At 37.9% G+C, this 13,859-nt stretch overlaps 1 protein-coding gene and 1 long non-coding RNA gene across 5 annotated transcripts in view; one reads left to right on the top strand and one right to left on the bottom strand.

Annotated features, from left to right (window-relative positions):
• LOC116652003 (uncharacterized) overlaps positions 1-13,859 on the bottom strand; it is a 202,873-nt gene that overhangs the window by 155,497 nt on the left and 33,517 nt on the right. The window lies entirely within an intron of this gene.
• The window catches only part of CARPB (Carbonic anhydrase-related protein B), a 39,724-nt gene that overhangs the window by 10,674 nt on the left and 15,191 nt on the right, over positions 1-13,859 (top strand). The window lies entirely within an intron of this gene.

A 13,859-nucleotide genomic window follows, 5' to 3' on the forward strand; every position in this document is an offset into this window, starting at 1 on the left:
AAGAATTTTTATATTCATGTACACACACACGTAATGCGCGTCCTTATTGAATTCTATCAAGAGCATTGCAATTGGCATTTTATGACTTGCTTCTGTTTGGCTTAGCAAAAATAGCTTATCCACTTTGTTGGCAAGATCCAAAGATCCTTTATTGCGTACTACTAAAATTTTATAGCCATGAGCACTAAAATCCATTTACTTGCCTTTCTGGCTGAATGTGCCGCACAGGTGATGGCAAGGTGATGCTGTAATTGTCAGGCGTTACCGTTTTTGTCTCTTGTTGTAGTTTCGGTGTCAAAATGTCAAGTCCTGTCAAATGTCATCGCTTCACTTATGCCGTTGTTCTTCTAGTGTCAGGCGACAATAATTGAAGTTCATACATAACGGACTCATTGATATTCGCAGAAAGTCAACAAAAGCATTAAAGAAACGACAAAAGCCAAGTGGCTGTGGCTTTTATGTCGGATGCCGCGTCCTGCTTACAGTTGACCCCAGCCTAAATTGGCTCGTTTGTTGTCCCTGTCGTAACAGTAATTGCCAACAAAGCGAGTGATTAACCTAACAATACACACCAGCTCACACACAAAGCCCACTGCAACACTGCCCGTCGACAACGCCCATATTCCACTTTCAATGTAGCCTTACCCATTGGAGTCTATGATATATACTCGAGTCGCATGCCAATCCGGACAGGGAGTTGGTACTCCAGCATTTGCCATTTTACATTTTCGTACTTATTCCAAGATAGAACACTGACCAACATTTCCCCTATACGCAGTCAACGCCTACTACCAAGGCCGAATAAAACCTACAATGGTAAACGGCATTGATTTGGATTGTCTCTGAACTTAATGAATTTTAAATTGACAATTATTCAACAATGAGGAAAGCTGCAGTCAGGCGCAGCCGACTGCATAATAATATTTTGAAATTCCAAACCATCTTGAGGATGGGGGTTGAGTGTGGTCAACGTTTATTTTTTTCTATTTTTAAAAAGTTGATGTTTACGGGTGACTTTTTTTATTATTTGTCTTTAAATTCAATTAATTGTTTTTATATTATCAATATGATACTTGAATAATACATTTTGATACCCTTTTAGATGGTATTATGACCATCCCATAAGATATATACATACATTCCAGATCAGGATCAACAGCCGAGCTGTTAAGCATCCAAACATAAACACCAATAAAGCACATCTTTTCTTAAGGTAGCCCGTCGCTGTGTTCGAGGTATCTGCAAATCGAGTACTCTCGACTGAAGCACTCTTACTTTTCTATTATTAAAATGAATTGTTTGTTCGAATCAAAAACGGTTATCAATATCAAGGAAATGCACAATTTACCCACAGGTGTATGAGCCCTTAAATATATAGTAAGAGCCAGTTAAAATCCCCTAGGTCTACCTGTCTGGCATTTCCTACCCATTCCGCTTAATCTAGTACTCTTTTTCTTCAGCACATGCAACATTTTTGCATTGGCCTTTTCCTTTAACCTTGTATAACTTTTGCGGTCATTTTTACGGTCGTGACGGACGGAGCTATGTATAAACTTTTCGATGCAGTTAGAAGCTAAATTAAAATTACAAGTTTCGTCTGCAGGCTTACGATATGACAGTTCCTGTTATCGTGAAGCTGTGCGCGTGACTCAAAAAGCCTTCTATGTTGACTTCTGGCTTTTGATTTTACTAATAAAATTGACAAGTACGTTTTGTCAAAATGCAAAAAATGCTGCTTGTGACATCCGGTATAAGGGTATAATGGGTATAATGATTTTGTGCTAACTTATATAACAGACCAAACGAGAAGAGTAAATACATCATCAAGTTTTTCTATTCTCCATCAGAAGATGCAGATTTTGCGGATGTATGTATAAAACGATACTAGAATGTTTTTGAAAGTAGCTCAGTGATGGGTTAAGCATATTTTACTTTTTGAATACCTTCCTATATTCCCCACAAGTCTGAAAAATTTCAATTTTTGTTAAAAGTTGCAAAAATTTGGATGGCATTATACTCCCCTTCATTAAATTCCAGTTGTTTTTAAACCTTTTTCCTGCTTTATTTAATACAAAGCTTCTATGTTTATTTTGGATATATTTATATAGAATACTAGCGGGTATTGCCCTGGCATGGCAAGTAAATGGAGATTGTGACAGTGTCTGTTGTTCAGGGTATTTCCTAGTCGGGCACTTTCGACTAAGTAAGAATGCGCACTTATTTTTGTTGGACTGAAGTAAGTTTCGCATGCAAAACATGTGTGAAATTGAGGAAAGCTATCAACTGCCCAAAAGCTTCGATTTTATTGCTTTTTATTCTTAAAGAAAGCACAGAACGTGCCGTCATGTTCCCTGCTCAAAGTAGCCGTTAGGCAACTGTGTGTATGAAGAGTTATGCTATGTTGCGTAAATTATATCAAAATTTGACTTTGGGTTTGTTTGGCAAGTTTGTGTCAACGATCGGACTGCCTTTCCCGTCATCCACCAGAGTAAGCTTAAATTTGATTTTCTCAAAATTTTACGCCTTGGCATGGGTGTACGCCACATTTAAGCCCTGCTAATTTAATGGGCAGCGAAATATAAGTTAATAACATTTCTAAAAGTCTGGGGCAAACGGCATGCATATGCATGTGTGATTTTATGCATGTAAGACTAGCAGGTTGAGAATATTAGTGCAATTTTCTGTAGTAGTTCTTATTGTGTTATACGATATTTGAATATATATAAAAAAAACATAGAACATAGATATGGTCTATTTGTTATTCTAAGCTCTGCTTTAATCTCCATATCGGTACCAATGATGTATGGGCAAAGGTGATGTTTGGTTCATTTAACGTTAAGAAAACTTCTGTACATCTCGCTTGTACGTCATAAGCTTGAGTACTGCTCATGTATTTGGCCTCTGCAGTATAATTAAAGTAAGGTAAGGTGATTCAATGCGATATCAGTTCAAAGGCAATTTCTACTTTCTGCCTTACGAGGCTTAGGCTGGGATCCCAATCTTCGGCTATAACAGTATTCCAGTAGGCTTTTTCTACCTAATCTCCCTCTTTGGCCCTCTTTGGCCAACCGTAGGATATCATCGGTGATTTCTTTCTACATAAGGTACTTATGGGTGACATTGATTTTCGTTTTCTGTTAGGGCATCTTCGATTATCAGCTTTCTTCAGACCCATAAGGGATTTTCGTCATTTATTTCTAGCTACTTGCTCAACAGACAAAGCATTGCACAACTGATTTCGTGTATAATACAATGAAAGAAACTTGATCTGTATATACTTTTAAATAAGCTAGATGTCAAGTTGACTCTAGCTCTAGAGCAGACTCGCACTTCACGGGTAATAGGAGCAACTACGGACAGACGAACATGGCTATATTGACTGGGCTATTAATTAAGACTTAGAGTTTCAGTTCCACATTCTGCCGTTTTTACCGATTTTTAATGGAATCAGAGTATAATTGTTTCCTACTAATGCTTATTAACTTCAACAGAAACGATCGATTAAAAATGTGGTGTTAAATCAAATTCTATATAAGAAGTGATTTGAGCAGTAGTGTTGCCTATGTTGGCCTTATGTTAAAAGTTCTGTCACATTGCACTTTTCAGATTATACTCATTGAGTGTGGCCTTTTGGATTTGCCGAGACCTTTGTGGAAGTGCACAACTTAAGACTGGACGAATTCAAAAATACATCACGTTCAATGCGCATTTAAAAAAGCCACAAAAAGAGAACAGCAGGAATTGGCATAGCCGGCCAAATCCTTCAAAACTGTGAAGAGGAGTGTTTGAAAGAAGAGAGTGAAAGTAGCGCCAGAAATAGCAACAATATGCATCATTCTTAAAGTTTGTGCACCATTTCCACTTAGACTAATTAACTCCGCCGTCACTTGACGCTGTTAACCATGTCATGGACGCCGAGGACTTGCAACTCGGCCGTTGAGGCCTGCAAAGCCGTTAGTGAATTGTTGCAATGGCTCTTGGCTCTTGTTGTTGTGGCCTTACGGTCACCCGGTGACTCGCCCGCAGAACCAAGAGTGCAGATAGTCGAGCAGCCTCATTTAAACTCTTAGCTTACTTGCGCAAAAAAAGTGGAGTATAAAGCAATTTCATTTCAAAAATAGTCTCTTAACTTTACACGGATTGTACGGTTGGTCATTTGGCATCCACAGCAACAACTAGAATAAAACCCGGACATACAACAAAAGTTATGGGAGTACCAATATGGCTTTGGAGCCTGGTGCGAGATTTTCTGCCCCATTCTTTCATATGTGCCTTATTTTTCAAATTCTTAAAAAAAAAAGAAAATAAAAGCAATTAAGAGTGCTCCTGTCGGAATAAGCCGACTAGGGCTAGGCCTGAACTTCGCGCCGAGCTGCCGGCAGAAATATTCTAATTTCTCTCCACACAACATATATAAACCGAGAAAGTCGGCCTCTAACCTATTTTCAAATATCTTTGTTGAAGTTGGTGCTTTTGGAAAATCCTTGGGGAAAATGGGGGTCAAAGATTTGGTGGGTGACGTTTCGCGCTCAAATTCATTTCCAAAAATCGATATGAAAAATCATTTGAGACGTGTTTCACACTTTTCGCAGAATACAAACTTCCTCGGTAGAAAGTGCGACTCTACGATTCGTTTAATGAAGTTCTAGGGTTCGACTGATTTGTTTCAGATCATGTTAAGAAACGCAAAAGATATTAAAGAAAAAGTGTTTTGTTGCCACGTGTTAGCGGCAGCTAGCTTGATAATTAGCATTGCAATTGCAATTGTATTGTTTTCTGTGCTGTGTGTTTTGTAGAGACGGTTGCAAGTAGTGTTGTCTGTTGAGGGAGTCCTATCGAGGGATATATTCATTTTTTTCAAACGAGGTTGTAAAGCTAGCCGCATTTAGTGTTGGTAGAAGAAGGTTCAAGGTATCCCCTAGTCGGGAGCTCCCTTTTACTCTTTTTCATGAAAGCTGTTGGGGTTGACAGAGAGTTCAAGTTTAGTTTATGTCCCGTGTTAATTTTGCCATGATACGCATACCCCACAAAGTATATATATTTTGACCCAGCATAAACAGACGATTTGATATAGCATATCCGTCTGTCTGTTTCTATGCGAACTAGTCTCAGCTGTAAACTATTGTCTTGAAACTTTTTGAAATGTCCGGTCATATGGGACTACTATATCATGTACCCATCATATTTTCGATTGGTCGAATAGTGAGCCCTTGTATGGGAAAAAATATTCTGTTTTTCACGATATATTTTTATCAATTCCAGCAATTTCAAGTTTCATTATTCCTATATATTTGCAAAAACGTGAGGCCAATGTCAAGGATATTAATTCTTCAGCGAGCAAAAAATATCTTTAGTTTCTCATTTTTTATTAATGCTGGTAGCTCCCCTTACCACTTAAAAATACTATTTTTCAACCGAGCTAAGCTCAGTACACAACATATATACTTGTGTGAATACAAATTTGGGATAGGGCATGGTCAGCGCTAGAAAACTGCACCAAAAGCCACTCCAGTGAATAACAACATATATCTTCTTTTTTTTCATGCATGAATAATTAACACTACAAACATAGGCACTTGCAAGCCATTGACTGAGACAAAAACTTCTCGCCAGCATACACTGTGCAAAAACAAAAGTAGAGTCAATTTACGTGGTCTTTTGCCTGGAGATATTTATGGCATAAGGTGCGCTATGCAATATTAATATATTATTTCTAAAATTGCCTTTACAATTTGGAAATACTATCCAAGGTACTGGTACATAGGTACATATCATGGTCTAAGCAAAAGTACTAAGCGTCGTTCGTGGGTATGATGCTTTTTCGCTCAATGTACTTCGAAAACTAAACGACGCAGAACACCATAGACCAGCTTTGCTCAATGCAGGCTGGCGACTAACTTCTTTGCTACTTAGTACAAGCATCAACAAGGGTAAAGCCAGGCTAGCATTTCTTACTGCGAATTCAAAAGTATGTTTGGTTCAGGGTATCTGCTAGCAGGACACTTCCTTGCTTTCTTATTTTTTTTTTTTTTATACAAAAACTTAATTTTCGACTGACCGTTTCTATGAAAACTATATGATATAGTCGTCCGATGATGATACGATTTTGTTAATATGTAAGGAGCTTAGTAAAAATAATAGGCCGAGTTTGGTCGGTACATCTAGATAAACAAACGAGAAAGTAAGGAATATTCGTCCGCGAAAATGCTGAAATTGATACATACAAGAAACCACTTTTCGACCGATTCATATAATATCCATGTCGACAGTTGCCTTACGGTTTTGCTGATATGTGAGGATAGTAAAGCTCCTTAAAAGTGAGTCTTGATGAACATATTTTGGAGAACAGAATATGCCTTACACATTTCATGACAATATTATAATCCCTCTATAGGGATATAAATACTTAGTAGAACCTCATGGAAAAACCTATTTTTCGACTGATCGTTCACTTAAAACCTTTATGATATAGGACCCCGTTTTAGCCGGCGACAGAAAAGTCTTTCATCACGAGCTATTTCAAACTGAGAGACTAGTGCCCATATAAACAGAGAGACCGACATGGTCATATCGACTAGGCTATGTGTGCTTTATTCGGTCGGAAATTTCCTTTTCCATGCGTTACAAGGTTATAAAAAAAAACGAAAAATAATTTATAAGCAATGCACACAAAATAAAAAACAGACTTCTAAACTTCCTCAATTTTACGCCAACTTCGCCACACTACGGAGAGTGTTTGCATTATTGCTGGCATGTTTTTACCCATTGTCCAAATGCACTTAAAGCGCAAATGGAAATCGAAAAGCAAAAAATGGCGACAGGCCGCATAAAATGTTAGTACTGTGTACGTAATTGAAATGGCATTTACCATTAGTCAGCCAGAAGTTGGACAGGGGCTGCGAGCATTTGCTGGAACTGTAACTGGAGGAGGTCCTGAAGCCTTGGGGCATGAACTGTGCGCTGAATAGGTTGTAGGGTAAGTTTGGTAGGATGTGATGGTAGCTAAACAAAGGCGTGGCCCAGGCATCCAACCATACCAAACAGAAACTCAATAAAAATCAAAGAGCAAGGCGTGGCAATGTCGCGGGCAGTGGAAAAGCGTAGCAATAGAAGTTAAAACCAAGCCAGTGCCATACAGAGACAAGGAGCAAATAATAGGCGACCAAACTACATGATTGAAAGCTTTCACTTGTTTGGGTTTTTAAGGCATGGCGCACTCGGCTCATGTATATGTGACACCATAAAGCCCGCTCCCCTAAGCCCCCGCCCATTCTGCCGCCAGACAATTTGCATATAGCTCTGTCTAACTTTGACCATAGCGAATGATGGAAAAGTCGCGTAATAAACACTAATAAACTAGGCACATGAATGGCAGGCAAGAGTAACAGTTAAGCAAACGGAAACCTTAGTAGCTCAACAATTAAATGGAATCGATGAGGTGATGGCCACGCGGTTTCAAACAGAACGTCTTACTCTTATAAGTACTAGGTACTAGTACTAGTCCCCCTTAGCATTCTGTACCCATTGCAAATAAGTAAAAAAACGGTATAATGGTTTTGGGCATATGCCCCATATCTCTGTCCCCATTAAGTTTATATGTTACATTCATGGTTAGCATCATGAGTCGAGTCGATCTAGCCATGTCTATCCGTCCGTTTGAATGCTGATCGCGATGATCTCACAAAACACGAAACTAAAGGCTTAACACTTATTTCTTTAATATCGATAACCATTTTGAGAATTGGTTTAATATAGCCATTTAAGCTAGAGACCAATAAAAGTACGCTATACGCTATCGTGTCGTATACAATTCATAAATTTGTCTTTATTAATAAGCAGTGTTTGTGTGTTTTAACCTTCTCATGAATAAAATTTCAGATTATAGATGAATTTTTATTGTATTATATATATATTTTGTTTACAAAGCAAGCATGTACCGCGAGCTGCATTTGGTGTTTGTAAAATGGTTCAGGGTCTGTCTATCTAGTCGGGTACTCCCGCTTAGTTGCTTTGAAGGATCATATCAAAAATATAACTTAACTACTTGTGCTTGTGATTTATTCATTAATGCCACAAAAAGTACCTGCATAAGCATTCTGAAATTTATGTCGGGACAAATCGCATGATTTGAAGTATTGACCGAGGGTAGCAGTGAATTTTGAAAAATGTTAAAAACGCTAAATTGAATCTGTGCAATTGTATGGGCAGTTCAAAATGCTTCTATCCTAAATACATTTCTTAATGTTGAGAGCGATGGAAAGTAACACAACCGCAGCGTAAGCTGTGCGTAAGTAGCATAAGTAGCTTGAATGTGTTTAAAGGTAGTTGGGCGAATTTTTGTGAATATCCTAGCTGGAGAACATCATTTTGGTTTACTGACTTTGCTATATGTTATTATCATTCAAAGCGGGTATACTCTGTCCATAAAATACACAGAAAAACCATAACCGTCCGAAAAAGTATAAACATGTTTTCGTATTCGCGGTGGTCTCAAGAACTAGAAGCTAAGAATTTGCCTTAATTACAAGCGTCAATGGTATCTAAGAATTAATTTTCCATAGTTGCGGAAGGCAAAAAACATACTGCAGTCTACAGTGTCGATTTGTGAAATGGCCGACAAGTAAAGGCGCCAGTGGTCAGGTCCAGTAAAATTACATTTTTAAGGAATGGAATGATACTGAATGGGGAAATATGCATACAAAATCTATGAGTCGTATTGTTACACGCCCCTCTCTGCCGTACGAGAACACGTCCATGGTTCTCATGGCGGCTAACGAGCGACATTTCCTCTCATAGCCTGCTATCTGGGCTCGGTTGGTGGTTCCGTCTCTAGACTGGCCCGCATGCCTAACTTGTTGTTGCTGTCACGCCTTTTACTATTGTATACAATTAAAAGTTATCATTATCATTTGTTACCGTTGACGACGCCTAGTGACAACTTTCTGTCTACATTGGCGTCTGCTCTGGATGCTCCTGTAGCTTCTGTAATTCCTGCTGCCTACTGTTCCTCCAACTGCACAGTTAAAAGCCTATAAACTGAGCTATTTGCCGTTAATTGTTTGTTGCCGGTTATTGTTATTGGGGCGGCGTGCTAAGTGTCCTGATCGGTACCTGCTGAACATTTCCTCCCTTCTAATGGCTTTTAATTTTATCTCCGACCTCCCTATTTGGTACTGGATCCAGAGTAATACTGTCCACTTGCTAACAACGCTGAGAATTAATGGTAACAATTTATTGGCGCTTAATTTTCTATGCCTCCCTTGCATCTTTTGTTATGCACTCATTCTATAAAAGCAAGCCCCTTTCTCTGCGATAACTGTGCAACCATGCACTACTTATTAGCTGATAAAAAAATTCTCCTTTACCTGCAACTACAGATAAACATGTGTGCCATATATATTCGAGGCACGAAGGGAAGATTGTCCAAAACTCTTCGTGCTCTATGCGAGCACTCAGAGTAAGATCATATTTAATCTCGTATATCATAAGCAGAAAAAATTAATTATTTCTTACCCTGAACCCACCCATTGAACAAATGAATAAAAAAAGGGGTAAATGGTTTTGTGCAAATGTATGTCACATATATAAGGAGGCTTCACCGACCCCAATGAGTAACCGCTCGGTTGATGGTGGTAGGGAGTTCTGCATCGGAGGAGGGAACTAATATTCCTTCGTGAAATATGTAACGCATAGAAGGATATATTTTCGGTCAGCATCAACAGCCAAGTTGATATAGCAATGTCTCTCAGTTATAGAACTATCGTCTTGAAACTTTGCAAGGGCCCGTCTTAATGTTGCAGGTCAGCCAGATCGGACCACTATATGCTATAGCTGTTATTGGAGCGATCGGTCGATAAGTCCTTGTATAGAAAACTTACTAATTTATTAACATATCTTACTACAAACTCACCAATTAGAAGTCTCACCATGCTCCTCGTATATAGGCAAAATCTTATCAACATCGAAGTTCTGTATTATATAGCTCATATTATATATTCTTGATCAGTATTAACAGACGTCTGTCCGTCTGTCCGTCTGTCTGTTTCTATGCGAACTAATCCCTCAATTTTAATGCCATCGTCATGAATCTTTGCAGGAGTGCCTCTTTCTGTATTACGCAGTATCAGATAAAATTTCTTTCTTGTTTGAAAATTATTTTTTTAAATGATACCATAACCATTTACCCATTAGATGTGTTAAAACACATAATAAGCTTGATCTGTTTTTTTTGTTCAAAGAAGGTTCAGGGTATAGCATAGCTGACTCTCCTGACTCTTTCACTCTTACTAGATTTTGATGTTTGTTTGCCTTGTTTGACTCGTTTTTAACGGCGTGAATAACACACAATGTTGGTTCGCTTTTCATGGAAACTTGTAACTTTCACACTTCCGACAATATGCAGATACGTACAAATGCATGTAGTTGTTTTTGCGCATTGGAAGCATAATAAAAGGAAAAGTAAAATAAATACGCGTTTAATTAAGGTTTTTAAATTGAAAGTGCAAAAATATATAAAGCAGGCTGCCGATTTTAAGCCAAATAAATGCAATTGAATAGATCAGATTAACAATAAACAGAATATTAATTACATCATACTTTGTTTTGTGAACATTTTCAAATAGTGTAAAACACTTAATTTTTAAAGGGTAAGCATCGAAATTAAGACGTATATCTCTGTGTATTTGTTGGTGATTAACATACAGCCCAATCCGTAAGACTTAGGAGTGGGTTTCGGAGAATTCAACAATGTTTTACACTTTTCGCAATTATCGATGGATAATGCGGGTCAACAATTTTTTTAAGGAACAATAATTAGTCTTCTGCTCGGGCTTAAATTTACTTCCAGAGCCCTACATAAGAAAATATAGAACACTAGTTTCAGCGATTTTCGAAATGGAGTTGGAGTTTATGTTAGTATAGACTGGATAAACTGGGGGTAAGAGTAACATAACAAAAATGAAGCACAAAACTTGTCACGATGAAGGCCGGCTAATACTTAGTAGAATATATGAATATCACACATTTCATGTCATAGGAAGGCGACAATTAGCATGACGTTGCGGACTTAGCCTATAGTAGAGGCGACAACGCTAAAGCCTCTCCTTTTTTCGCGTGTAAACCAAAAGAGATTCCGACTTTGCTACACCACTTTCGCGTTGCTATCCACTGGGCTTGAAACACCGTACCAATTTTCGCCTTCCTTTGACATGCCCACGTAAAAAGTGCCGATAAAACCCATTAGCAGTGGTTTGCCGAAGGACCGGTCTGCGTCACCAGGTCCCAATAAGCTTGCAAGACACCAGCCCAGAAGCCCGAAATACTGAGCATGCTTGTAGCAGTAGCTCGGCGCTAGGCTTAGGATATCTCCTTGATGGGCACTCCCGACCTGAGCACTCTTACACATTTTTTTCTGTACGCAAAAGAATTGTTTGCATGGTAGTTGCACTCCCTTGCTGATAACATATCTTCGTTTTATCAGGGTATTGCCATTAATTAATGTTCGACTGAAAAGTTTAAACAGGAAACTAAATGCGTTTGTTGCACAAGAGTTCGCACATGCTTCTCAAATTGAGCACACCCAAAAAAAGCTTTTTCCTTGCAATTTGATGGAAATAAAAAAGCAGATGTTGAAGTTGGCAACAGTCGTATTGCATACACACATAAAAATAACCATTTAAAACGAAAATGAACACATGACCCATAAAAGGGTATCTTGAGGGGTTGGGGAAAAGGGTTAAAAATGCATGCAACGCTGGAAGGGAAACAGGAAACAGTATGAAAGATTAAATGTGCAACTGAATTTAAAAAAAAATTATTTCATTTCTCGATGAATTTTTATAATAACATTAAGCTGCATTAAACATGTTGCGTTTATCAAAGCACTTACTAAAGGCAACGATATGCTTGCTTTTACCCAGTCGAACATATTTTATTACATAGAGCTACGATTTGTCTGTGAGGTCAAGAGCCAAAACATATGGCGTTGCAATGACGCGAATATTTTGAAACCCATTAATATCCTTCATTTCCCATGACGTTGCAACAATATTTGTATACTCTGTTATAGCCCAAAAAATTACTCAAAGGATATAATTTTCAATGCCCATCAAAGTGCCATCTCTGGGCTTTAATTTGCAATTTTGGTTTATTTTTAGTTTTTTCACATCCTAACTTTAGATTTTCAAAAGAGTCTTTTGAAAAGACCGAGTTTTACACCTTTATGTTGATCCGAGCATTTTATTTTCTTGACCAGACTCAAAAGCAGAGACGATTAAGCCATGTTCGTTCGTCTGTATAAATGCTTCGCTCTCTGAAATCGCTAATCTATTTAATTTCAAATAGCTCACCCAGCTACCACAAAAGCAATAAATCCGATTTTACGACTTTGTTCTTTTTTTCACCATGTCTCTTAACTCACAAGATCAAGAGATACTCAATATGAGGTGTAGGCTCATGTGATAAACAGAGAATATAATTATTTCGAATTTTGCATTCTTTACGCCGTTCTCTTTAAAACTTAAAAAAAAACTTATTTTTTGATGCTCTACAATGCTTTTTGATAAATACGCATATTTTGTTGCCACATTTAATTCCTACAAAATTTCGTAAGGGTCGATTTTTGCAGGGTTCAGGAAATAACAAGAGTGCTCCAGTCGAGGACGCACCCTGATACACTGAATCCAGATCCAAGCTGGCCTTACATACATTCGCGCTTCGAGCATATATACAAAAACACACAAACACACTTGAACAAATGCTCAAGGCTAAAGCTGTGCACTTTACGCTGTGCTTTTAATTCGTATTGTTCTTGAAAAGTGTCGGTGTTTAAGGTTCGATCTATGTATTCAGAGACTTACTTCAGCATGCAGCTGTGCGTGTGTACAAAACACATGGCTCTACCATGTAAACAAGTCGGCGGGGCCGTATTAGTAAATACTCGAGAAATCTGCGAAGAGCTACCTTATTTTACACATTATACCTTCTTTCCATACATAAATGTTATAATATTTGTTGGCTGGCTCGAGGTCCGGGCTTAAAAAACCAAACAGTGACAAACAATTTTATTTCATTTTTGCTTCCAATAAAAAAGTTACTAACATAAATATTATGTTGGAAATTATAAATTGTTTATAAATTCTCTACTGTTGAACTGGGCTGGATCTGTCTACATACTAAATATGTGGATAGGTTTCATTTAGATACCGATTTAATGCAAGCAGGGCAAATTATCGATGACAATAGTAGAAACTATGTTCGAAAATTCAAGTATCCAACTCTTTTAATCGCTGAGATCGATACGTTTTACATACGGGCAACCCGAGGACCTTGGCTTAATCGACTCAACAGTTCTTGCTGGGCAAGAGTACACGTGTGTCCTTCTCTTTCACGGACACGACGGAACGATACACCTCGTCTAATCTACCACTAACCATACAATGTACATTGTTTTGATTTGTTGAGTTGCAAATATCTATTATTAATCATACTGTAGATTGCAAAAAAGTATCCATATTTTTATTCGAAACTCAAAACATGAAAAATAACTGAACAGAAATTCAGAGTGAACTACATGACCCATTTGCAAATGAATTATTATATTATATTTTTCAAAAATGAATTATTGGTATGGCTGTCGATTAGAGTAGGTAGCTAGCAGCACCCTTTGTTCCGGTTTCAGGTCTTATTGAGGCGAATATTTTTGTACAATTTTTGTATATAGTCGCTGAAGCCAACGAGCTTATAGCCGTAGCGCTCCCGAATAATAAATCTTCGGCATGCCGAACATTGCCGTACTTAGAGATACATTTTAAAACGACTAAGCTCGTAATAATAATAATAATAATAATAATTATCCAAAG

This window comes from Drosophila virilis, chromosome X (assembly GCF_030788295.1).
Source record: "Drosophila virilis strain 15010-1051.87 chromosome X, Dvir_AGI_RSII-ME, whole genome shotgun sequence".
Classification (NCBI taxonomy): domain Eukaryota; kingdom Metazoa; phylum Arthropoda; class Insecta; order Diptera; family Drosophilidae; genus Drosophila; species Drosophila virilis.